Raw genomic sequence first — 26,968 nt, 5'->3', positions numbered from 1 at the left:
CAGGTTTGGAGTGACCAGCACGTATTGCGGGGTCAGTTGTTCACTTCCTGATTGTGTTGGAGATTAGTGTGTAGGTAAATTGGTAGTGCATGAGTGGCTGACTTGAGTTGTAGATTTCTCATTGGTGGGGCTTAGAGGCCAATGTGTAATCCTACGGGTGAGGATAGACCACAGGGGCTGATGGGAAGGGAGGATGGGTAGTTAGTACTTTGTGCTGGATAGAGAGGTCTAAGCCTTGACTTCTCAAACTGGGCTTCTCGGAATGTAGAAACCAGGAGGGTTTAGAAGTCAAGTCCATATGAACAGCTAGGTAAAAACACCACAGCGAAAGGTCTTAGCCATGCCTCCAATTTTCTTTATCAAGTGTGCCAACAGGAGCAGCCAATGTTGTGTGGCACAAGCCTCCATTTTCATTACACATCCTCCTCCTCTCAGAGTTCAGCAGCCTTGTCTTGCTCTAGACAGTGGCCTCGTCTTGAGGTATCCAGTGGCCCCTTCTCACCATAGGCCCCTCCTCTTGCTGTATACTGTAGTCTTTCCTCATAGTGTACCCCGGATGGGCTTCTCCAGCTTTCATCTCCTCTCTCTTGTGGCACTTCCTGGGATCATAGCCCGTGTCAACTCTGTGGCCCTCACATTGCAACTTGGCCTTGCATCTGAGGACCCCAGACTAAGAGAAATACTTTTATAATACAGCTAATAAATATGTGTAATGGGCATGAATTCCACATACCTTTTCAAAATAAAGCACACACTTTCATAGAGCCCACGCCTCTGGTAGTGATGTGTCCCCCTTAGTTCAGGAATAAGGGCTCTACTTCGAGAGTCCCAGCAGGACCCTCAAGAGCAAAGAGACGGATGTAGCTCTTAGATGTCAGTCCTCAGGTCAGACAACCCAGAGAAAGGCTGCATGAGAGTCCAGAGGGCACCAAGCGCTCTGAGATCTTGGATTTGGGAGGTCGGCTTGGAGCCAGGGATGCAACAAGTCTGTTCTGGAACTGGGTTCCTCTGATTGATTCCTTTGCTGCAAGGTCAGAGTGGGACCGAGGAGGCTTGACTTCAGGGTTCCATTGTAGCAGGGTGGTCCGTGTCCCAGTGTCTCTGCAGTTGCTGTGGGCTGGCTGGAGTGGCCCAGTTGTGGTCAGTGTGTGGTGATAGAGACAATTGAAACATGCTTGACACTGGGGAAGCGGGCATGCAAGTCCACTTCGACGTCAACCATTGTCGTGGGTTTCCTTGGGAGGCCTCTGTGGCTTGCTTGGTGGGACAGTGACTCACAGAGTTTTGGGGTGATAGTTCAGGAAGTCAGAGGAGACACCAGGATTCATCCAAGGACACTGGATGCCCTCTCCTTGGGCACACACAGCCCTGTCCTAGGCTGCAGGGAGGATTTGTGCAGCACTGGCTGGATTTCTGCCCTACTTGTGCTCTCTTCCGGGTGGCTTTAGGAGGTGACCAGCGCACAGCCACCCATGGGCAGTGGGCTTTGATGAGTAGAAGGTCCACTGCTTGCTCCCCTCATCGGTATCCACATCCTCTGTCCCCTGCACAGTTGTCTACACCAGCTGCCTCTTCCTTCCAGGAAGAGCCTGGGCGGGATTCTGTAGTCTGATCTTATGCACCCCGCAACGCTTGGGAGCTGGCTTCCTGGAGTGAGGGTCAGGGTCAGGGTTCGAGTCCTGGCCACGTCGTATATGTGTCAGAATGAGCGATCCCTTTTTAGGTCACATATACTTTGGACTTCAACACTGCTTTATGTAGGCCGTAAAATTAATAGGTGGGAACTAGATTTATGGGCCCCGCTGGGCCGTGCTTTGCTTGTTAGGTTAAACACACTGATTTCCTGGTACAAAAGTGCTTGTTAAAATAATCTCCCCCAGCACGTCCAGAGGGGACATATCTGTCTTGTTGGGGGATGGGGAGGAGGCCATGATGCCCCAGCCCCTCCTCCCTGCTGGCCCACCTGTCATGCTCTCCCCCGCTCCAGCTGTGTGTGATGGAATGAATGATGATGCTTCAAGGGGTGAGGGTCAAGGGAAGGAATGCACCTCCACACAGAGAGAGGGCTTCCCAGCCACTCCGCTCCGCCCACCCTGAAGAGCCACTTGCTTTTGTTTCTATCTCTGGAAAGAAAGAGCAGAGGAGGGGAGGAAGGACTGGGGATGCCCAAACTCAGAGATGGGCACAAAGATGCCGCCGCTGTCGCTTCTGAAGGTTTGGGATTGGAGTGAAGCCGGGGAGAAGGGGCTGCAAGGTTCTATGCTCGGGGTATCTCTCCTCTTTCCCCTAAGAGTGCCCTCAGATGACACCTGTCTGCAGCCATGGGGTCTGGACTCGAACTCTCCAGCTCTCCTCCCAGAGTGCCCTAAGGGCAGCATCTCTTCTGAATAATCTCAGCTACCCAGGAGGACACCTCCTGCCCTACTGGGTCCCTATTCCTCTTGGTGGAGCCACAGATGGAGAGACTTGGGTAGAACAGGTTGGGAACTTCTGACAAGAGCCATGTTGCTGCCCTGTGCAAGGCAGAGACTGGAGGTGGGCCTGTGAGGGGCTGAGGGAACAGACATCAATGGAGTTGGCCCAGGTGAGGAACAGAGCAGTGTTTTAAGAAGTACGGGAGACAGAGCCAGGTGGTGGTGGCACACGCCTTTAATCCCAGCACTCGGGAGGCAGAGGTAGGTGGATCTCTGTGGGTTCGAGGCCAGCCTGGCCTACAGAGTGAGTGCCAGGACAGGCTCCAAAGTTACAGAGAAACCCTGTCTCGAAACACGCCCCCCCCGCCCCGAAATAAAATCAGAGACATCCAGACAGTGTGGCAGGGAAAGTCTCATAGGAAGCCAGTCAGGGCTTGTGCTGGGTGCTTAGTGGACCTGCAAAAAGATATCATAATAACTAGATAAGGTCCAGCAGATAATGTTCCTGCCTCACACACGTAAGGACCTAAGTTCAAAATGCCAGCATCTCACATAAAAGTTGGACAGGGAGGGTAGCACCTGTAACCCCAGTGCTGAGGCAGAGTTGGGAGGTAGAGACAGTCCAGAGGCCAGCAGTTTAGCTGAGACCTTGTCTAAAAACTAAGGTGGAGAACAGTTGAGGACACTGGTCATCAACTGTTAGCCTTCATATACACTCTGCATGTGTGTGCGCATGTGCCTACATGAATGCCTCTCTCTCTCTCTCTTTCTCTCTCTCTCTCTCTCTCTCTCTCTCTCTCTCTCTCTCACACACACACACACACACACAATCTAGTTGAATCTGGTTGAGTCTGAGACCCATGGGGGTTATATTTCCCAGTTGTGAGACACACTGTAATGCCCAGATTCCTGGGAATGAAGTGGGTGACTGAGCTCCTTTTTTACCCCTCCCCACCATCTTTTCTTGGGCATTACAGCCTGTCAAGCCTCCACACCCATCTTCTTCCCCTGGCTGGAAGCCATGCTCCCCTCTGTCAGCAAACTGTGCAGTCTGGTAAACATATTTTAATCACCCCTCTTCTGGCTCCTGTTGCTGGTCACATCTGATAACTGCGGTTTCAGTAAAGCACACTACCGACCCCATGGCCAGTTCTCCAAACGTGTTCTCTCACCATGTTCTCACAAGGCTGACATTATTCCCAGTCACACGTAGACGGGAACACAGAGGCTCTGAGGCAGCAGTTGACACACACAAGACCACCCAGTTAGTGCACACACATAAGCCAGGACCAGACCAGGGGCTTACTGTGCTACCTGCTATCCTGTGTGTTCCCATCACCTTGGTCACTGGTTATTCATCAGGTCACTGGTGAAACCAATAGGCCATCTGGTTCCTGGAGCAGGGTGTGGTCTGAAGAGCTTTGAGCATCAAGACCTAACATGATCTTAGTACATGGTAGAAATCTAGAGGGAGTCAAACGGAATGAATTATCCTCTTCAGTAGCTTAGGTTTGGAGTTAGACAGTGGGGTTAGACTTTCGGTTCTTGTACTTTCTGTTTTCTCAAGCAAGCTACTAAACCTTCTTGTATGCAGAATGAGACTAATGGTAGTCAAGTGACGATTCCACAAGATGGTGACAGCCATACCTGTTATGCGTCTCCTCTCTGTACCAATCCTAACCTTCTTGTTCTGAAATACTGCCATCTGCTGGTAGTTTCTGGATGCAGCCACCAAGTACCATTAGGGTTGCAGCTGTTGAGTCCCCAGCTGACTCCTACCTTCTCTGTAGTCTGTTTTCCTTCTTGACATGGGCAGCCATGTTCCTCCTAGTCTCCCAACCCTGGCTCATCTCTCTGATGATGGTTCCTGTACAGCAGTGAGCACAGAACCTTCTCTCCACCCATCCCCTAACTCTGCCTTTGGCTGCGTGGATTTTAAAGGCAGGACTATACATACTCCGGTGTTCACACTAGTGTCAGTGTGACGACATACAGAAGCTCTCTAAGCTTCACAGCCACAGCCTCCCCCATGCTTCTGACTCTGCTTACCTTCTTCCCTCTTGTTTCCAGCAGCCCCAGTTGCTCCCTGAGTTTTCTATAGGGTGCCATTGACCACTGGTTCCAGCTGTATACACCCTCTTGGCAGTTGTGGAAGAACTCATCCCTGCCAGCAAAGTGAGAAAAGGGAGATGCTTTGGAAAAGGTCCAGGTCCACTTTGATGACCACACGGAAGGACTAAGATTCCTCCATTCCTGTCTGTTCTTGCTTTCCCTTGGGTTTCATCTTAGGCTTTGCCTAGAGCAGGCTTGACCTTTTGTAACCACTCAATGCTTTTTCCAAAAGCAGAAGTCTAGGGTGTTTAGGCTTCTTCAAAGTCTTCTGAAGGGGGCTCTAGAAGGGGGTCTTAGAAATAGGGCAGAGAGTTGGGGTGGAACACAGCATTCGCTAAGGTCTTTTCTAGCTCTGGCATGCTTCATGTCTGAGTCAACCATCTTTAGACTTAATGATTTCCAAATGTCTGCTTGGGACAACTTGCTTATGCTTCCATAGCTTACACTGAGCACACCCCAGCAGACCAGACAGAACCTTTTAGACCCGAAGATAGGAACCAAGTGTCTTGCTCTAGCTGGAATATGGTCTCATCCTCAAGTCCATTCTAAGAAGATTGAGGTTCAGACTCTGGTTGGTGATGGGTCTGGGAAGGAACTGCTTTTCCCTGGCACTTGTCCGCCATGTATAATGCCCCTCTAGACAGAGGTTTCTGTGGGCAGCTCTGCTCTGTTGCACTTTGCTCTAGGAATCACTAGCATCTTCCCCTGGGCTTCACACCTTCTCTCCAGATTCACATGTCTGGTCTTGTCTGGCTCACCTTCTACTCTCCCTTAGGTAGGTGGGTTTCCAGCCTCAGAGATCACCAGACGGCAGGAACAGCGAGGAAGAACTCCAAGGGGTGGAGACTAGGGAGCAGGCAGATGCTGGGTCAGCCTTCCCCACAGCCTGGGGGATTAGAAGGGTATTTGGTGAGTCCACAAGCAGGCGTGGCAGCAGGCAGCTTTGCTACAGCTTTGTAGCCCATCCAATGGCCTCTTTCAAAACAGGATTTGGATGAGTTAAGCATAAATGAATAAGAAACACATGGGATGGATTTCCCTCCAAAGACAGCGGGGTTTGAACATGGCCCAGGGAGGGAAGACAGGGTCTGGGGAAGAAAGACGTGGCTTCCTCACATGGGTTTTTTCATTTCTGTTAAGTTCTGTCACCACTTCCTGTGGCTGGCTGGCCTCTTACATACCTCAGAGCTGTCTCAGGCTGGAAGAACAGGGTCTTACGGTCTGTGTCCAGCTAAGGATCCAGGACTAGGGCTGTCAGAGCCAGCCTTGGGGGAGCTGGATGCTCTGGGACTCCCTCTGGCTGCCATCCAGGATGCCTGGTGGGGCTGCAGCAGGCTTTGTCCTGGAGACAGCATATCAGATCATCTTAGACTTCTGACGCTCTGAGTGGGGAGGAGACAACAGAGCTAGAGTGAGGAGGTACCTCTAAAGAACACCATCAGAATAGGGCTTGGCCCCAGTCTCAGGATGGAGAGCCCATAAGGAATTGACCATTAGGATGAGACTGTGTCTTCAGATGCTTAAAACATGTGCACTCTCTCTTCTATGCTATGGTTATTACAATCTCTTTTTTGACTTTTGCATGAGCCTTAAATAGGAGCTAAGCTAAAACCCATACCTGGAAATTACTTTGTGAACATTTTGGTACAGTTGTTTCCAGTCTGTAGTAGTTAATCTTTATTTTTTATTGCTGGGACAAAATATTTGACAAGAAGCAATTAAAGGAGAAAAGGCTTATTTTGGCTCACAGTTTGAAGGGATACCGTCCATTATGGAGAGGTGGTAGCTGATCACATTGCACATACGGTGGGGGCCAGGCTATGGCATCTCAAGGCCTGCCCTCAATGACTCACTTCCTCCTCCAAAATTCTATTCCCAAAGGTTCCACAACCTTCCAAAACAGTGCCACTATTTGGGGATCAAGTTTTCAAACACATGAACCTTTTAGGAATTTCATATTCAAGTCATAATACAAGGTTATGGAGTGTGTGTGTGTGTGTGTGTGTGTGTGTGTGTGTGTGCATGCACATGTGTGTGTGTGCAGGTATGCATATGCCATGATGCACATGTGGAGGTCCGAAGACAGTTTTCAAGAGTTGACTCTCACCTTCTACTTATTGATGCAGGGTTTCTCTTGTTTTTGCCACTGACCTGCATGTTACAAGTTAGTTGGCCCAGAGCTTCCAAGAGATTCTCTTGTCTTTACCTCCCATTTTGCCTTACAGATGCCACCACATCTGGCTTCTTCTTACGTAGGATCTGGGGATAGAACTCTGGTCATCAGGCTTGGGCAGCATATGTTTTCACCAGCCGAGCCCTTTCCCATCCTGGTTTCTACTTTTTATCCTCTCCTCTCCTCGTGCATATAAAACAAAGCCTCAGTTCCTTTCACTCATGTTTTCTATAACATGATCAAACAGCTTCTTTCTTGTCCTCAGATTTTACTTTAAACGCCTATTTTAAAGAACACGATGATGAATGTGTTTTAGGCCTTGTCAAGATAATGAAATTTGGGTCTGCAGTTTTCCTTTTAAATATTTAGCTCATTTTAAAGATTTGTTTTATTATTTAAAGTGTGTATGTCTCCATATACTTGAGTGCAGTTGGTGCAGGAGAATTGTCTGTATTCTGTCAATCATGTTTTAAATAAACGCTGATAGGAAGGAGGTGTAGGCAGGGAAACCAGATAGAAAGTAGAAATGATGCAAGGAGAGCAGGAGAATTCTGGGGAGGAGGAAGTTGATTCCTCCCACTCCTGCCCAGATCACCAAAGCAGCAGGATGTGAGCTGCACCACTGAAAAAGGTACTGAGCCACATGGCTAACATAGATCAGAAAAATGGGTTAATCAAGATGAGAGAGTTAGCCAGTAAGAAGCCTGACCTAATGGGCCAATCAGCTTTATAACTTATAGAGATCTGTGTGGTTGATTTTCTCTGGGGCCTGCTGGCTGTGGGGTATCAGGCGGGGACAGAAAACCCAAATAACAAACAGGCCCCCTTCATGTTACAGCAGTGCCTTTGGATCCAGAATAGGGCATCAAATTCCCTAGGATTAGAGTTACGGCAATTATGAGATTCCTAACATGGGTACTAGGAACCAAATCCGGGTCCTCCCAAGAGCATCAAGTGCTCTGAACAGCTGTGCCATCTCCTCACCTCCTGAATATCTTGTCTTTCCCATTCTCTTACTCTCCGTCTATCTGCAATTTTATTCTTAAAATTGTTCTTAGCTGGCAACGGCTTTTCTACCTGGGCAGATGATGTACGTCTTTGGACTTGAAGTGTTCTAGACCAACAATGTGTAAACTACATGATGAGGTCAGTTCAGCCCGACCATCTACACCCGTGCTGTGGACATCGGCGTTATCTGTACCTGAGTACAGAGCCGAGCCAATTCAGCAAAGGCTGCATGGCTCACAGAAACCAGAAGCAACTACTGTCTGCCTCTTCCTAGTTCTACGCCACAGTTCTGCTTTAAACATCCCGTTCAGTGCAGCGAGTCCACGGCCACACTTAGCGCTACCTTACTGTTTCTTTTCTATTTCCCACTGATGCTTCCTTTCCTATTTTGTGTTAATCATTTTTTATGATTTCATTTGTCTCCATCATTGGATTATTAGCTGTGCTGACTTGTTCTTAGAGATAATTGTGGGATTTATTATACATCTCTTTAAAATCACCATCTGTGCAGGTGGCGGCATCTCACTGCTTCATGAATTGTGCAAAGCTTTCTGCTATGCTCATTCGTTTTTTCTACCTGCAGTGAAACTCTTATTTTTCCCTTATAATATAATCAATTGATTTTAAATAAAGTTTAAAATTTTAAAAAAATGTGTATTTAATATTTATGCATTTATTTACCTTTTCCAGTCTCCCCCGTCCATGTGCATTGAGTTCTACTTTGTGTCTGATATAATTTTCTAAAGAAATTGAAATGATTCTTTAATATTTCCTGTAGTAAAATTATATACCTGAATATGACTTAACTGTACTTAAAATTTTAAGTAGTTACTAGATTTAGGATGCTAGATTGGCACTTTCTAAACACTCCATTGTTTCTTGGCTCACGTAGTCCTTGACAAGAAACCTGCACTGAGCTTGTCTTGGTCTGTGTGCAATTCCTCCACTGACTGTCTTTAAATTTTCTTTTTACCACGAGTTTTCAGAAGTTTTGTGGTGATATCATTTTCTTTTGTTTCTTTCCTAAGGTTTTCTTTCGCTTCCTGAATCTGTAGGTTTCTAATTTTCATGATATTTGGCAAATTTTTCAACCCAATGTCTTTGAACACTTTTCTGCCCTGTCCTTTCCCCCCTGAACCCATACAGCAAAGGACTGTCCTTCCCAACCCTGATTCCGCACACAGCTGGGAGTCTGCTGGGCTCCCCACAGCCCTCTGTGCCCTTTTCTCACGGTTTCCTGTGCTGTAACTTCAGGCTCTGAGACTTTTCCTCTAGTGTTTCTAATGTGCGCTTAGTCCTGTCCAATAAAATCTCCACTTCAGACGTGTGTGTGTGTGTGTGTGTGTGTGTGTGTGTTACATTCCTGATTATGTCATCTAGCTGGCTGAGTGAGCATTGTTGTTTGGTTGGTATTTTGTGCTTCTTGTGATGCCTGGAAATTTTATTCCTTTGTTTTCATCTATTTTCTTTTTTAACTTTTATTGATTCTTTGTGGATTTCACATCATGCATTATAATCTCACTGAACTCCCCATCCCCTCAAACTCATCTTCTGTCTGCCCTTGGGACCACCCTCCCCCCCCCGACAAAACCAAATTTAAAAGAAAAACCAAAACAAAACAAAGAAACAAAATAAATACAAAAACAAGAAAAAAGAAGGATCTTTTTTGTGGGGGTTACAGTGTGGCCTATTGAGACATACAGTTTATAATTTAGACTGTCCATCTTTGCATGCACGAGTCATTCACTGGTCAGGCCTCTGGTTTGGGCTACACTACCGATAATGGGTCTCACTCAGGCTCCTCTTGGACATCCTGTTGTTGTCCTGTGTCATAGAGACCCTGCAGATCCAAAACAGCAGGATCTCCAGGATACAGGACGTCTGGAAACTTTATGCGGGAGACTGTATGGACCTTGTAGACCACACATGGTTGAGACTTCGGGTTTTGTTTTTTTCAAAATTAGGGGCCTTGGTTATGCTCCGTAGTTACGTCACTGATGGTTTAGTTTTAGCTGCCAAAGCTTCCATTTACGTATTTTGCTGGTGGGCTCTCCGAAAGCACTAAGTCACGGCACTAGAACCCCATGCTCTGGTGCTCACTGTTCTTCATGGACTCAGAGCCCGATCTAGTATCCTAGAATCGGTCAGCTTGTGGCTCCTGAAAATTCTTTTCACAGTCTCATGAGCCTTGCTCTTCATGATCAAAGACTTGGGGGGTGGGGCCTTATGAAGTCTATAGCTCTGTGCTAGATGACTTACTTGCCCTGGTAACCCTTCCCTTCAGTGCTTACCTGTCTTGGTCCCTGCACTCTGATTCCATCTTCTCAACCCTGGGACAGCCTAGCATCCTGCAGTTTCTGACCTGCCCCGTGCTCCGGAGCCACCTGTTTCCATCATCTGAAACCAGTTGTCACCTATATCTTCCTAACTCCTGAATGCTGAAGCAGCAAGGGTAACACTTCATCTCTACAAGGGAAAGAACAGACACTCTTCCCGTGATTGGACAACTGAGAAACAGACTCAAAGGCTGGCAGATGTGGTAAAGAGCTTGCCCCTGTGTTTAACAACCCAGGCAGGACCCATGTGGTGGAAGGGAAGAACCTATTTCCACAGACTGTCCTTGGGTCTCCACGAGGCATTGTCTCTTCCACCAAGAAATGTAACTTAGAAAAAAAAAACACAGTATAGACTCAAATATGCTGCAGTAAGTTGATTTTGAGGATTTTGGTGACCATAAACTTACTAAAATTCAAAACTTTGGACAAGGAAATTAACCACTATTGATATTTTATTACATTTGTCACACTGTTGGTCCATATTTAGTGACACAAACAGAAGTTTTGACAAATTTAACTTTGTAGTGGGTGGGTGTGGAAATTTGGGACTTGAATAAGCAAAGCTAAGTAGCTGGTATAAATCAGGCAACGGATCAGGGGCAGTGTGATGTGATTGACAATTTAGAAAACCCAAGAAAACGAAGAGGAAGATGCCTGGAAACAGCAAGCTCATTCAGAAAAGACTTTCCATATATCAATATGAAATAAAGAATAATGGTAAAATGTTCCTCACTGTAGCAGCAACAGACCGTGGACTACAATATCAGATTCATATATTTAGGTTTAGGAAAACAGACAGAAATAAACTGTCTAAATGAAGTTACAAAGCTCAGTGGAACGACAGATCTATACATTTTTAAATAACCAGGGAGAGTATTGTGTTCTCATTGGGAGCACTCACCACTGGGAAGCTGTCCATTTCCCACAAATTAAACTGTAAATTATTTGTAATCCTCGTCGACGGCCATGTGGGATTTTTTTTTTCCAGAGGTAGGCAATATGATTCCATTGACTAACGTTTGAGAAGATCCAGGGAACTTTTGAAAACAGAGCAATGAAATGGGAGTTTCCTAACCAGACACTGAAATGTATAATGAGTTAGAACGACCGCAGTTGTATGGAACTGTGCAGGCGTAGACAAAACAGACTTCTTGGACAGATGAGAAAGTTCCATGCAACCAAAACTGTCCAAGAGTGTATTATAAAACAGAAATGGCATTTTGAGTCAGTGAGGTAAAGATCAATTTGTTCAATCAGCAGACCTGAATTTACTATGCAGTGTAGTTGGAGTAGAGAGTTTGTGAAGGTCAAAAGACAATCTGTATCAGAATGAATAAGGGAGGCTTTGAGTATGATGTTGTGTTATGCCCAAATCCACAAAGTCCTCCAAAAGCCAACAATGAGACCGAGTCTCATATGTAAAAGCAAAGAGCCTTTATTTTATGCAAGTTTGCAAACTCGGTCTCTCTGCATGTCCAATGTATTGGAATAAACGGAGATTCCCCCAAGCTCAGTTAGAGTTGGGTTTTTATAGAGTAAAAGTAGGGGTGAGGGGTTTCTGAAGTTCAGGACCCCTGATGGCTGACATTTGTCTAGAGGTGTCCTGGTGAGTGTGTGCTGGCAGGTGATCCTATCTACACTGGTTGGAACATTAGGCATTTCCTTTGGATGGTCTGTTCTTCGATGGTGCTCAGGTAATCTTAGTTTATGGTCCTTCCTGCAACCAGGTATTGCTTCAGGGTAAACTACTGAGGCTCAAGCCTCTATTAAATTTATTGATGGCTGAATCCTACTCTGGCAGGTTATAATGGATGAAAGTAAAGAACTGCCTTTGGGTGATCTGTTCATATTTAGCTTATCATGTCTGGCTCCTACAGTTGATCAAGGGAGCAACAAGCATGTATGCTTCTGGTCTCTCTGATGATTTGGCTCTGTCTGTTAAGATGAAAATATGCTTATATTTTATAGAGATACATCAAACCAGGCATGTACATATGGCAATGAAGAGAAACTGTCTTGGAGAATGAAAGGGACTCATGGGACAGAAGAGAAAAAGAAGGGTAGAGGTCTGGAAGTGTTTTCTAGTCCTTTCTTCTGCTATGCTAAAACATTATGACCAAAAACAACTCAGGGGAGGAAAGGGTTTATTTAGCTAACACTTCCAGGTCACAATATATTATCTATTCAGCATTCCTTCAAACCTGGGGACTCATAGACAGCTGAGCAAGTACGGCAGGAACAATGGAGGGTGCTGCTTTCTAGTTGAAGCATAGGCTTGGGCTTAACTAGCTTTCTTATACAGCTCAGGGCCCTCTTCCCAGGAAGCGGTGCCATGTCCATTGAGAGAGCCTGTCTAAACAAGGTGGAAAGCCACTGAGGAAGACATTCAACGTCAGTCTCTGGCCTCCATATGCACATGCACACATGCACACACACACGTGCACAATACACCCTTGTGTCCCTCCACAAACACATAAACAAACAACGCACATGCACAAAATAAATTTTTTTTTTAAAAAAGGAATGTTTTCTGTGCTCTAAGCTTTTCAGGAAAGAATACCTTTAGTCTCAGCACTCAGGAGGCAGAGGCAGGTGGATCTCTGTGAGTTCAAGGCCAGCCTGATCTACGAGAGCTAGATCTAGGACAGGCTCCAAAGCTACAGAGAAACCTTGTCTTGGGGGTGGGGTAAGGGGAAAAAAAGAGAAAATAATCTCATTACACATCACTCGTAGGGCATGCACATAGTATGGAGACTGAAACAAACATGAGACTTCCTACAGTTTCAGAGTGTTCCCAAAGTCCATGTGTCAAAGTCTTGGTCCCCCAGGGTGGCACTATTCAAAGAGGAAATTGAGAAGTCTGGCTTGACTGGGAGTCCTTCTGTCATTTGGGACTTACCCTCAAATGGCATTTCGGGACCCATACACCTTCTTTCTCCCCTCCCCTGTTATTTCTTCCCCTCCCCTATTACTTCCTCCCCTCCCCTCCTCATCTCTTTCCCTCCCTATTCTTTCTTTTCCTCTCCTCCCCTCCTCCTTTCCTTCTCTTTCCCTCTATCTTCCCTCTCCCTTTCTTCTCTTCCCCCTTCCCTTACTTTCTTTGCTTTCACCTTCATCTCCCCCCTCACTTTTAAACACAGGGTCTTGCTATGTAGCCCTAGTACTCTCTAGGTACTCCAGACTGAACTTGAACTCATGAAAATCCTCCTGCTTTGGCCTCCTGAGTGTTAGGGTTCCAGGCATACTCCAGAACCCATGGCCTTGCCTTCTTTCCTCTTGTATTGTCTCACAAGACAAGAAGTCTTGCTCCATGACTGCTGGCTGAGACCTCTAGCAGACGCCCAAGGCTCTAGTTCCACTTGGTTTTTTGTTGGGACCTCGAAAACCGTATGCTAAATAAACCTTGTCTCTTTGTAATGTAATTATTCCTGTATTTTGTAATAGTGATGCAAAGTTGAAGAATGGAAATGATTACAAACAAATTAGTTGTGATTAGATTTGGAAAGAGAGGAAGGGAACTAAGTGGAGCAGAGAAATGGAGACCCTTGCAAGTGTAATAAAATGTAACAGTAGATTAAAAAGCTGAGGCAAATTGACAGTCTTGATGTAGAAATATCAACAAACCCCTTAGAAGAAAGTCATATGGAGGAATGCATGGATTGATGATATGATTTTTCCCCTTTGGCTTTCTATATGTCATAATGCAACTATGAGAAAATATTTATAATACATATGACAAAAATGCTTGCCATTTAACCACACAGTTCCACAATGGGCCGTCTCATCATGGAGATATGACGTTCCTGGAAGGAGGGTTTGAGCTCTTGCCCAGCTCATTGTTCTAAGGAACTCAGTCTGAAGAACGTCTCCCTTCCTTCAGGCTGGTTAAGACAAGGCAATTACTAAGCAGACTTACAGGCTGTGCGCCCCTCGGGAGCTGCTGGCACAACAATGCTGCGCAATCTCTCAACAATCTCATTCCTGGAATGTATCTCAGAAGGATGTTTGCTGGGAGATAGGACAACCCAGGCATCTGGAGCTAGAAGCGTCATTGAACAGTCCTGGCAAAAAGACACAATGTCAACACAAAAATGTGGTCTTCATATATTGATTTTTCTGAAAATATTTTCTGATACAGAAAATTTAACACTGAACTTACAAGTAGTGCTCATTGGGGTTGGAGAGATGGCTCAGCAGTTAAGAGCCCTGGTTGTTCTCACAGAGGGCCCAGGTTTGATTCCTGGCACCTGTATAAGACATGCAGGTAAATTCTTATAAATATGAAATAAAAATAGATCTTAAAAAACACAAGTATTGAGTCTTTTAATAGTATTTATGCTTGTATATTTTGACACACAAAGTGGTTCCCTCTTTGGGGATATCACTTTTAATAGTTTCAGTTACTCATAGTCAACTAAGAACTGAAACATTAAATGAAAAATTCTAGAAATAAGCCTTTAATGAATCTTAAATTTTTTAGAGAATATTGTTACAATTATTCTATTTTATAATTAGATATTGTTATTTGTTTCTTTCTGTGCCTCATTTGTGAATTCATTGTATGTATAGGATAAAATGTCACCTACATAATTGTGGGGTCCTGAACTATCTGCAGCCTTGGGAATTTGCAAAGTATCTGGGCAGGTGATTGGAAGGATTGTTGCCACCAAGACATACAATCACAGGCACACACACCACACACACACACATACACGAGATATTCTAAGAAAAATCATTGACGTGTTTGCTTCAGTGCTTGCATTATAACGGAGTTTAACTTGTTGATCTTTCTTCTACACTCACACAATGCTTATCTGCAATAAAGGAAACAGGCCAAGCGTGTGGGGGTCCTGTACTCCTCCTCTTCAGGGTCACCCTGTCCTCCTCAGCAGTCTCAATATTAGAGAGGAGGAGGAACTTGCCATTATTTGCATGGCACTGTTTGCTCAAGAAAACCAAAGCAAATCGACGAACGAAGCAGTGGAATTAGCAGAGCAGACCGTGTGCGGTAAGAAGAATGCACACAACCCCATAGGCCTTACTGTGTACCCGAAACAACCAAGTAGGAAGCACAGAGAAGAAAAGAGGGCTGCGAGTGTAGCCTGGTCAGACACAGCACACAAGGTCCTGGGCTCGGATCCTGGCACACACACAGAGAGGCACACACACACAGAGGCACACACACACAGAGGCACACACACAGAGGCACACACACACACACACACACACACACACACACGAACTGTAGTGAAGAAAAACGTACCTCCGATTTCATTGAAACCTTATCTAGGAATAAGCTTAACAGTGGTGGCTCATCGTCACCATCGACTTGGCTGGACTGAGAACCCTCAAGGGACACTCTGCTGTACACGTCTGTGAGAGGATGAGTCCGGAGAGGTTTAATGAGGTGGAAAGACTTACCCTGAATGTGGGCAGCACCAGTTCATGGGCCAAGCTTACAGACTGAATAAAAAGAAGTAAGATGAGAGTACCGGCATTCATTCCCCTGCTTCCTGACTGGACAATGTGACTAGTGGCCTCTTGCTTCTGCTGTCTTACCCTCTCTCCACTGCCTCTCAACCCGTGAGTTATCGCAAGCCCTGCCTTTCTTAAGCTGTTTGAATCAGGGACTAGCAGGAATCACAGCGTGTTACACTAACCCTGCATACTCATGAGCCCTCAGTACACACACCCTCTTCCACAAGTGCCCACCTACCCACATAGTTCTATCTAGAGGAATTCTGGCAAGAAACTGAAAGTGAGACTTTCAGAAAGTGCCATATTCATTTTCTAAAGGAAATTTTAATATAATAAATCTATTTTAGAAGACCTAATATTGATATATAAATATAGATATATAGATATAGATATAGATATAGATAAATTAGATATAGACTGTTCATAATCCCACTCTCCTAAAAGAATACGTTCATGAAAATATCTAAAAAAATGTTGTTTGTTTCCCGGCTTCCTGGCAGCTCAGAATCCCAAAATAATCACACAGAAACTATATTATTTAAATCACTACTTGCCCAATTACTTAAGTGTATTGTTGGCTAGCTCTTACATCTAGAACTAACCCATCTCCATTATTTTGTATTTTACCATGAGACTTGTGGCCTACCAGCAAGGTTTCAGCATGTCTGTCTCTGGTAGTGGCTCCATGGCTTCTCCCTGACTCCTCCTTCTGTCTCCCAGCATTCAGTTCAGTTTTCCCCCACCTACTTCTTTTCCCTGTGCAGGCCCAAGACAGTTTCTTTATTAACCAATGGTATTCACAGCATATAGAGGAAAATCCCACATCAGAAGAAGGCAAAGCAGCAAGAATTATCAAACAACAGAATCCACCTCAAAAACATACTAACCAAAATAATGGAACTAGGGTTCAGGGCAGAAGAGAAAGCTCAGAAACTAGCCCACTCATAATGTGGTGCATGGGTGTCATTTTAAATCATTTTATATTTTAATAAAACAAGGACTAGGGATAAGTGTCAGTCAGCAAAGGGCTTGCCTTGTGAGCATGAATTTGGATCCCCAGAACCCATGTAAAAAGCCAAGTGTGGTGAAACCCTAGCACTGGGAGATGGGAGATAGAGACCGTAGGGTCACTGGAAATCCATGTGGTGACATTCCAGGCCAGTGAGAGGACCTGCAGATCCGAATATGTCAATCTCTCACTTCCACATGCATACTGTGCTCATGCCTGTGCCCACGGTATGAGTACAGGCGTACACACTGGAGCAGCACAAAGTTCAAAAAGTCTGATTGTTCTGCAGTTGATGAACCATTAGAGAGAAAGATCCTTTCTCATGATATATATATATATATATCATATATGTGTGTATTATATATATAATATACATATATGATATATATTTCTCATGATATATATACCCATAGCCCTTCAATTACATTAAATGGTTGAGAGTACAGTTTGAAGTCTCAGATACCCTAGAATAAAGTCGAGTTCTCACTGAAGCTGGGGACTGGGAGGCCTTCCTGAGACCATTTACAGAAACACAACCACAAAACAAGATTTAACATTGATGAAAACATATTAGCACAGTAATCAAAGCCTTCACTTTCACAGAAGGAAATGAGTGTGGGAGATGTAGTATGGGGTGCTCTTGGGAGAACAAGACGGGGGAAAAAAGGAAGCAGGAGGGGAAGTGGGAAGCTAACTACTGAGCAGGACCAGATTGGATGGCTCTTCAGAGCTGTCCTGCCCAAGTTGGGAGAAGGGACCTGTGATCTTTGCAGGTGACCATAATGGACATGCGTCCATCCAGGACTGGAGCACTGTAATGTTTTCTTGTGTCTAGAACAATGTAAGACCTGTGCCTAAGGAGTGGAGCCCAGAGAAATTTCTGCTATTATTCCCTTAAATGAACACAATGTTGAGACTCCTAATGACTTATCCTTCTACCTGTAGACAGATGCACTTCTCAACCTCACCAGAGAAGCTTCTCTTAGCAACAGAGGATGAGTAACACAGAGACCCACAACTGCTCCAAGTGCCTAGAATAGTAGACCGGAGAGTACTTGGCCCTGAATGGGACATCTACATCACACCTCCTCCTCCCAAGGCTCAGGGATCAGTGCAGAAGGGCAGGTGGAAAGATCATGAGAGCCAGAAACAGTGGATGACTACAAGGAAGCAGTGTCTCCTTGACACATCAGGGAAGCTGTGCACACGGGCTCACTGCAGTTGTGACAGCATGCACAGAACCTGAGCTCAAGTCAGACCAGACTCCAGCATGGAGACAGGGGCTGGACACAAAGTCCCACATTAACTGAGGCGCTATTGGCAATGGGCAGTTGCTGAGAAAGGAAGAGTCAGTTTTCATTAATGATGTGGCCCTTGGTAAGTCAACCATGCTCCAAGGGAGGGCCACACACCCAAGAGTATATGGGAACTGATGGAATTTTAAAGAAGTTGCAAAGTTTGGTGTTGTCTGGAGTTTCCTGTCCTGCCCAGTTCCCATAGTCATTAAGTCCCAAAGAAATCACACAGAGGTCTTCATTACTTATAAACTGACCCAGTATCTCAGGCTTCTTATTAACTCTTACAACTTATATTAGCCCATTATTCTTATCTGTGTTAGCCACGTGGCTCGGTACCTTATTTGGCGGGGCAGTCACTTCTTGCTTCTTCTGTGGCTGAGACAGAACTGTAGAGGAATGGGCTTTTCTCTTCCCAGAATTCTCCTGTTCTCATTGACCCACCTCTATGTCTTGTCTGGCTGTCCTACCTATACTTTCTGCCTGGCTACTGGCCAATCAGTGTTTATTTAAAATGTAAATGACAGAATACAGACCATTGTCCCACACCAGTTTGGGGGAAAACGGTAGATCTGGGAGGAACTGGGGGGAGGGGATGACTATGATAAAAATGTATTCTACAAAATTCTCAAATAACTAATCAAAAATAACAGAAAAAAAGTGTATACATAAAAGACTGGAGCCTATTTCTCCTCCTCTTGAATGAAGGCTGTACTCAGGGAGCCACTGCTGGCCAGTAGCATGTGGCAGAAGGCTGATCATGACTTCCACACCTAGGTCTCTAAAGGCAAGGGGCTTCTCTCAAAGGTGGACAAGTCAGTGCTCAGGGTCCACTGAAGTCCCTCCTGTGAGAACCCAAGGGCCCAGCCCCTAGTCAGTTCCGGAGTCACCATCAAAGGCTCTCTTTCCAGGGGAGTCTGTGGAGGAAAGTAGGCTCAACAGTCACAACAATCACAAGGGTCTCTGTGTCAGGACTGCCTGATGGGGCTCCACCCAGGCTCCTGGCTCACCAGGGTTACAATATAAATGTTTTTGGAAGTTCTTGTCTTGGAGTCATATGGTATGTAGCCTCAGAGGATGGTTGCCAATGCCTTCTTGGGCAAAGTGTTCCCAGAGTGTTTATAAGTGTTGGTAGTTGAAGGCGTAAGTCACAAACAATCCCACACCAGTTTGGAATTATGATTAATAGAATGGCTATTTATTCAAAGGGGAAAAAACTTACAGATTACCGTCCCAGACAACAGCCCCTCTGTGCGAACAGGAAAGGAGTCTAGGAGCCGGAAGCTGGAAGTCAGAGAGAGAGTGGAGGACAGTCGCTGCTTTTTTAAAGAGAGAGAGACCACGCCCCAATGGGCTGGTATCTCAGTGGCTATTGGCTGAAGGAGCGGAAGGAGCTCCCGCAGCAGGTAGACAAGCTGGAGGCCATCCCAGGCCCCTCTGAACCAGTCCCAGGCCAAAAGAGAGCAAGGTTTTCATGGAAGGCCCACAGAAGTCCCCAATGTTTGCTAGAGTCTCTCTTGAGTCGCTCATTCTTTCTGGCTTTGTCAAACCCAGACGAGCACCCTGGTCCCCTCACTTGAATTTAGGTGTGTGAACTACAGTCTCCAAGTGTCCCATCCTGCAGGTGGCACTGGCATCCCAGGCTGTTCCCACTGTAGGGATAAAATGGTAGCATCCACCAAGCTTTGTTATTCATTGCCAGGCGGTGAGCAACCAGCCAGCTTTGGGTAATATCCTCAGTCTCGCTCTCCCTTCAAGACTGCCCAGATTTCTGCCTCCAGCTCAGGGACCAACCTTTTTTCTTGTAACCTCTCCAGGCCAGTTCCACACATGCTGAGAAGCACAGTCTTGCCTCTAGGCATCTCCACCACAGGTTCTGTAGGTCTTCCCTGGACAGCCAGGGATTTCTGAAATGAGTGTTTCAACACACTGAGTTCACAGAGAGATTGGAGCTCAGGCAGGGAAAACAAGCAGTTTACCCCACACACCCAGACCCAAGATCAGAATACTTGCTGGTCTCTAGGGCCAGGTTTGTACTCCGGAGGGTCCGGGGGACTTTCTTCCTCATTTCTCCCTCTATCCCTACAATCTCTGTTGGCTAACAGGTTCCCCCTGAGCTTGGACAGGCAGGAGAGAGGGTGCTTAGCAAAGCTGAGTGTGGAATAAGGAGGGAGAGAAGGAGTTGTCATGAGGAGATCAAGCGAGGCTCCAGGCTTGGGGATGGGCAGGTCTGCCAGGTACTTAGGTGGTCACCAGGCGACCACTTACCCAGCAGACTGACACGTGCTACAGTGTCAGGCTACGGACAGTGTAAAGCCTCCAGATACCCTGCCTAAGTAGCCAGGATCCAGAAAACACTTGTCCATGTGCTTCTTTAGGGGCTTGGCTAGCTACCCAGGCCAGATTAGTGACTGAAAGCCCACAGCGGCATCAGGCCTTAGTGTTTGGAGTCTACTCAGATCCTTGGAAAAGTTACCTCAAGCCTCTCTTGGAGTCTACTCTCCTGTCTCCCTATTCTGTTTCCTCTTTTACTAATCCATCCAAGGCTGACCCCAGGAGCCATTAAGTCCTGTACCCAGGTCCGGGTGTCTGCTCTTCTCTTTCTCCACTCAGATTCTGCAGGGCTCACAGATTCAGCTCAACAAGGAGCTACTTTCAAATGCTCAGTCGACCTTGGCCCCTGCCCAAATATGCAGTCCTGTATCCACTGGACTTCACCCTGGTGAGCTAGGCCAGTGCTCTTTGAAGGTAGCAAGTGGCCCACATGTTTATGGCTAGGGAGTAAGGGAAGCTCCCTCACAGTGCAGAGCTTCGAGACAAGACAGATATGGCCTGGAGTATTGGTGAAAATTTCTGAGTCTCAGCCCCACCTCACACCTGCTGAGCCAGAACCGTGGTCATTGTCAGAGTTCTGCTTTGATATCCATCCAAGGGAAAGATCTGTTGGTCTGTCTATCCGAATACCCACCTGCCCATCCATCTACATGCCTATCAGCTATTCATCTATCATTTTTTATCTATCTGACTGTCCTCAATAAACCCAGAGTCATCATCCATTGGTGTTCATACTTACCTGTCTATCTGGTACAGAGCGTTTGCTAGCCCGGGGAGAGGGAAATGGGGGCCCCTCCTGGTGCTGTGTCCACCCCTGGGAAAGATCTGAGAAGTGTTGTTGGATATGGGAACTAGCTTAGTCAGGGGAGTGCTTATCTTGGGGAATGGAGTTGTTTGTTTGTTTGTTTGTTTGTTTGTTTGTTTGTTTTAAAAGAACAGAGCAGGGAAGCAAGTGGTTATAAGGCCAGTGCCTGGGGAGCGAAGACAGAAGGCAGGTAGATCCCTGGGGCTCACTGGCCAGCCAGCCCTAGCCTACTGGGCAAGTTCCAGGCCAGTGAGGAGAGGCCATGTCTCAGAAAAAAACGTGGAGTACTTGAAGAATAACAGCCAAGATTGTCCGCTGGCCTCCACACATATACGCACATGTGTGTACCCCTACCACAGCCCCAGAAATTTGTGTCTTTGTATAAGGAAAACTTCTTAGAATGGGATTCTTAGCCTTCGATGGGTGCTTCTTTGAAACTGCAGAAGATGAGGCTTTGAAAATAAGGAAGAAAGAGGGGGCGGGGGAAAGAGAGGGAGAGGAGTAAGGAGGATGGGAGGGGGGATGTGAGGTCTTCCTGGGTACCAGACAGTCTAACTTTTGTAGGTTCCACCCTAGAGTATATAAAAGAGTTAAAAAGCACCCAAATCCCACATTAAACAGAATTATTTTGCTACAAAATACTTGGAAAGAATTTTTATAATTTTTGCTTTTGAAATGATTTGGCTGCAGTTTACAGGCTCAGTTTACGATCTCCCCTAACTTCCCAGCCACCCTCATACTCAGGAATCTACGCAAGGCGAGAAAATCTAAGGTACAAATTGTTTTCAAATGGAAGGAAAATCCCACAAGTTTGCAATGCACCCCGTTAATGAAGTTAGGATGTATTTGTGAATTATCTATTATTTCTAGTTTTCCTCTTCTGTATTTTGGGTTCAAATTTATTTTCTTCTGGTCATTATGTTTTGTTGAGTCAAGTGATTATAGACACAACATGCAGGCAAGGGTTTAGAGAAAGCGGCCCTGGGAGGAGATGAGACCAGTCTCTGTGCAGAGCTTGTCCCGTCTCCAAGCCAGACCATTTCCTTGAGGACAGTCTATCCCAGCTGGCCTCTCAGAGCCCAGCAACCGCTGGACCGGGCCAGGGCTGGAGGCGGGTGGCTGTTCAGTTGCCGTGTTCTGGGGAGCCTGGGAGGGTCAACGTAGGTCAACATGTCACATCCAATTGTAGGTCTGCAGTTATGAGAAACCTGCCTCGGGGCCATGGAACCTGCATCAGGAGCCTGGCAGCAGGGCACCTGTACTTTGTCACTCGGATTCCTTGGAACTGGCCCTGAGGAGTTGGGGGAGAGGACCTGAAAGCTACTTGATGGACTCCTGTGTTCAGTCACTGGCCGTTTTATGATCTGAGAGGTGAACTGGCGAGCAACCGCATACGAATCTTGTTCACGCTGAACAGGAATGCAGACCGATCTTGTATGTTGGGACTTTTTTTAATAAAAAAAATTAAATAAAAAGAAACAAGTCTCGTAGCTCACTTCAGGTAAGGGTGCTGAGATCTGCAAGCTTTCCACTTCCAGGACTGGCCTCCTAGTGGCTTCCAGAGGAATCCTTGATACAGAGTGACCCTGTCACTCACAGGAATCTGCAAGAGCCTGAGAGCCCCCTCTGCTTTTAGTCCCTGGGGTATAGGCTGCTGTTCTTGACCCCAGCCACCACCATAGCTCTGTAGTAGCATAGTGCAGCCAACAAAATGAGGTTCTGTGATTAATGGGGTCTCTTCTTCATGTCAGGATGATATACAGGCCGCAGGAGCAGGCCTGACCACAGCGTGGGGGCTGTGCAGGGACCACACCCGGCAGAGTGCCAACAGACCAGGGCTTGGCGCTAGCTTGTGATAGAGACATATCCCCTGTCAGATGGACGGTACCTTGATGAAAACTTCAGTGTGGAGTCAGCAGAGCATGGGAGGCCAGTGGAGGCTGCATGCTGTCAACTGTCTTCTGAGGCACTGGAGCAGAAGCCAGTCACAACTTAGACGTCAAGCTCCTGGTTTTCTCCAAGCTCCTTCCACAGGCCCTCCCTTCCTCAGCGCCTGCAGCCTGCCCTGACTGTGTAGTAAAGATGTCGTCATCTTTCAGCCCTCGGTCTTCCTGGCTGCCTTCAGCTGGTCTTTGGCTAGCTGACTTGGCTTTTCCTCGTTGGAGCCTGACTTCTCTCCACCTGGTGGCCTGGGGACCCTGGCTTCCTCTGTCTTGAAGCACCATCCCACAGGGCTTCCAGTGCAGTAGTGAGCAGAGCTGGACAGGGTACGCCCTGTTTCGAAGCCCTTTTCGCTGGGGAGTGACCCCACATGTTGTTGATACTGCTGATGAGTGCGTCTCAAAAAGCTCACACATATGCGGCCCTATTTGCCCATCACGGCTCTCGGGGCTGTGTATATTATACATCCTGTCAGTCTTACAGAACACCCTATGGGAAAATATCATTGAATTCCTAGATTCTAAGATGCACGCTCCCCATTTCTGTCACTAAGACATAGCCATTACTGTCTTGCACTTGACCATAAGCCATGGTGACTGTGTAAAATAAAAACTTTAGAAAAAAGAAAGACAAAAAAGAAAAAACAAATAAACCCACAACTCCCTTCAAAATGAGGAGCAATGATCAAGAAAATTCCAGCATCTACAGACTCAGAAACTGAGGCTGAGTGACTGACTCCAAGCCACACAGCCAATAAGTGATGGAAGCCTGATTTAACTTCCTTCCTGTTTCCAACAGATTACAAGACTGGCTTCCAGAGCTGACTGTGTTGCCGAGTTCCCTGTCTCAGGCCTCTCCTCAGGAGCTGAGAAGCCTCTGGCCTTTGGGAGGAAGAACTAAGGGAAACTTTCTCTAAGTCCTAGCTTAGGTATATTACGCTGGCAGAAGTCAGCTCTGGACCACAAGGACATCTACACAGCACTTGCTGAATTCGTGCCTGATTGATAACTTAATCGCTGAAAAAGTCACACAAGGAGCCAGTGGGATTCACCCAAGGCTGATCAACTGAGAGGCACATGCTGGCAGAAATAAAAGTGATAGGAACCTGAGAAAAAGAGCGTTATCACCCTGGCATTGGCAATGTCACAGGAAGGGAGTGCCCCCAAAGCCAGTTGTGTAGGGTGGACCTTGAGAAAGAAGATTGCTTTCCAGTGGAGAAAATACAACCCCAAGGCAGATGATTCAATGGAACATTTGTGACTCTATGCAAAAAAAAAAAAAGCAAACCAGAGACTACACCCCCCAGAGAACAAGGTGGAGGAGGAGAAAGAGTCCAGATAATCAAGACAAAAATAATCTCCTTCCATGAGAAGCCCACATATGTGCTTAGATTAGAAACACAGTGTTTTAGGGACACTTCCGGAGGAGGGAGGTGGCTCCGTTCTTCCTTTTGTCCATCTTAGAGTGGGACTGAGCACCCCTGATAACTGTCTGCTGCGGGGGTGTTTTTCAGGAAACGTCTTGAGAGGTGTCAATATACTGGATGTCAGTTCTGGGACAACCGGCCACTGAACCATTAGAATCTCAAGTTTATATGGAAATAAACGATGGAAACGGGAGGTGGCTCTTTATGGCGGACTTCAGATGTTAGAGATTGAGAGACACGTCCCAAGCTCTCTAGAACAGAACCGAGGCTTTGCCACTGTACCCAGACTAGTGCCATGCAGCCCCACCCAACACCTCACTCAGACATTCTGGCCCATTGGTACTCCACCCCACCCCATAGGCTATCACTGGGGAAAATGCCAGATGTTTCCCAGGGACATCCTAGCTTCTCTCACGGATAACTGTCAAGCACAGAGGAGTGGGCCATGGGTGAATCCCCGCCAGGGCGAAGCAGAAGCTGGTGGGTGGGTCCCATAGGTCTCCACAGGGAGCAGCTCTGAGGTACACCCTCAGTCCTGTGGAAACCAGCAACCACTCGCTGGAGGCAGCTCCGCACTCTGCCTCACTTCTTCCCCCAAACACACTCCATTCCTTCATCATCATGTTTTCATTTGACCTTTGTCTTAAATGCTGTTTTTTCCCTGATCTTTTTTATTCCTCCAGATTTTTCTCTACGTCCGCATGCCATGTGGGGACCTTTGCAGGCTTTCAGTTGTTTTAATGGCTTGGTAGTTCTTCCACAGAGAAGAGGAGTTAGCAAGCTTCACGTTGCCATTTCTGAGATGTGGGTTTCTAGGTAGCATGACTGTGGGGTTACCCGTTCTCAGGTTGTGCAACTTCATGATGCTCAATAGGTCTGGAGCAAGCGAAGAACTGTCTCTGCTCGCCCAGGGGTGGGATGTAGATGCCGGCACAAGCCAGTTTCGTGAAGAGCAAATGTCCCTAGCCGAATTCATTGCTGTTTCGCTAAGAGCCCAAAGGTCTAGGTAACTTTGTCTTTGTTCCACTGTGTCAATCTCTGTCATAGTCTGTGACAAAATGGCCATGAGAACAGATGAAAGTTTGCATCGCTGATGTATCCGCTTCTTTATTTGCTGCTACGAAATGTCTGAAAAGATCAGTTTAAGAGGTGAAGGGTTTGCTTTGTCTCACAGTTTGAGGTACCGTCAAGGTGGGGGAAGGGATGCTAACAGGAACAGGAGATGGTGGGTCACACTGCATCCAAGTCAGGAAGCAGAGGGAGGAGGAAGAGCCAGTGTTGGTTCGTCTTGCTTTCTTCTTTCCCTTTTACCCAGTCAGGAACCCCAAACCATGGAATGGGTCGCCTACACCCAGCGTGGGCTTTACCTCCGCAGTTCAACTTCTCTGGGAATGCCTTTACAGACCCGCTCAAACGTGTTACCTAGGCAATTCCAAATCCAGTCAAGTTGGCCATGAAGATCTGTCACTATAACTAAATTCTTTCCCCCAATTTATACTAGGAAACAAGTCAATTTCAGCAGCCAGCCCATCTTGCTCAATACTTTTGTCATGTAAACACAGAAGACCTTTGTGGTCCCAAGGTGGAGGACTCGGCTGCAGGGATGAATAAGTACACTGAGTCAACAGGCTGAGGATTTGGATAGATCTTGGGAATCTGGAAAGGGGGCCATCACCCGGTCAGATGAAATGTTACATAAGACATTTAGTTCAAAAAAATCAACTACATATGGATGGATGGGGAAGCCCTGCCTTACTTAATAGCTGTTCATGTGAAACAGACCCAGAGACTGCAGTTGACCTCAAGCTCAATATGAATCATCTGTGTGCTGTGGCTGCCAAGGAGACTAATATAATCTTGGGCCATGTTAAGAGAAGTAAAGTATTGAGACCCGGGGAGGAGGCGTTCCCACCAGGCTCTGATTAATCAGACCACACTGGGAAGGGACATGGGGTCTTTTCCTCCAACTCTGGCTCCTTTCTTTACACGAGATTTCTCGGGTGTTTGCTGGATGCCGAGCACCGTGGTAGAGGTGAGACATTTTCCCTGCCCACACAGAGTTTCCAGTCCAGGGGAAGTGGTCCTAGCGCTGCACCTCACAGTGTACTGAATAAATGAGGACCACAGCGCGTTTGCTCAGCTGGGAGTAGAATCTGTCTTGAGACAGGATACCATGCGGCCTATGGTGGCCCCTTGTCTGTAGCTAAGGATGACCTTCAGCTTTTGACCCTCCTGTCTCCACCTACCAAAGTGCTGGGATTACAGTCAGTGCCACCGTGCCAGATTTCAGCAGTGCCACAGACTGAACGTGTGTATACTTGGCAAGCACTCTACAAACTGAGTTTATCCTCAGACTCTTAGAAGTATTTAAAAGTTTCCAAGCATCACATGGCTCTCTCTCTCTCTCTCTCTCTCTCTCTATATATATATATATATAGATAGATAGATAGATAGATAGATAGATAGATATAGAGAGAGAGTGTGTGTGTATAAATATATATGTATATATCACATACATATACACACAAATCACACATATGAACACATACATATATATATATACATGCACACACACACATACACACACACTTGCACACATCATCTTAACCCTGACTCCTCAAGGCCTGTTACTTTTGA

The sequence above is a fragment of the Myodes glareolus genome, chromosome 6, assembly GCF_982192425.1.
Source record: "Myodes glareolus chromosome 6, mMyoGla1.1, whole genome shotgun sequence".
Taxonomy (NCBI): Eukaryota; Metazoa; Chordata; class Mammalia; order Rodentia; family Cricetidae; genus Myodes; species Myodes glareolus.
This window is presented reverse-complemented; position numbering follows the sequence as displayed.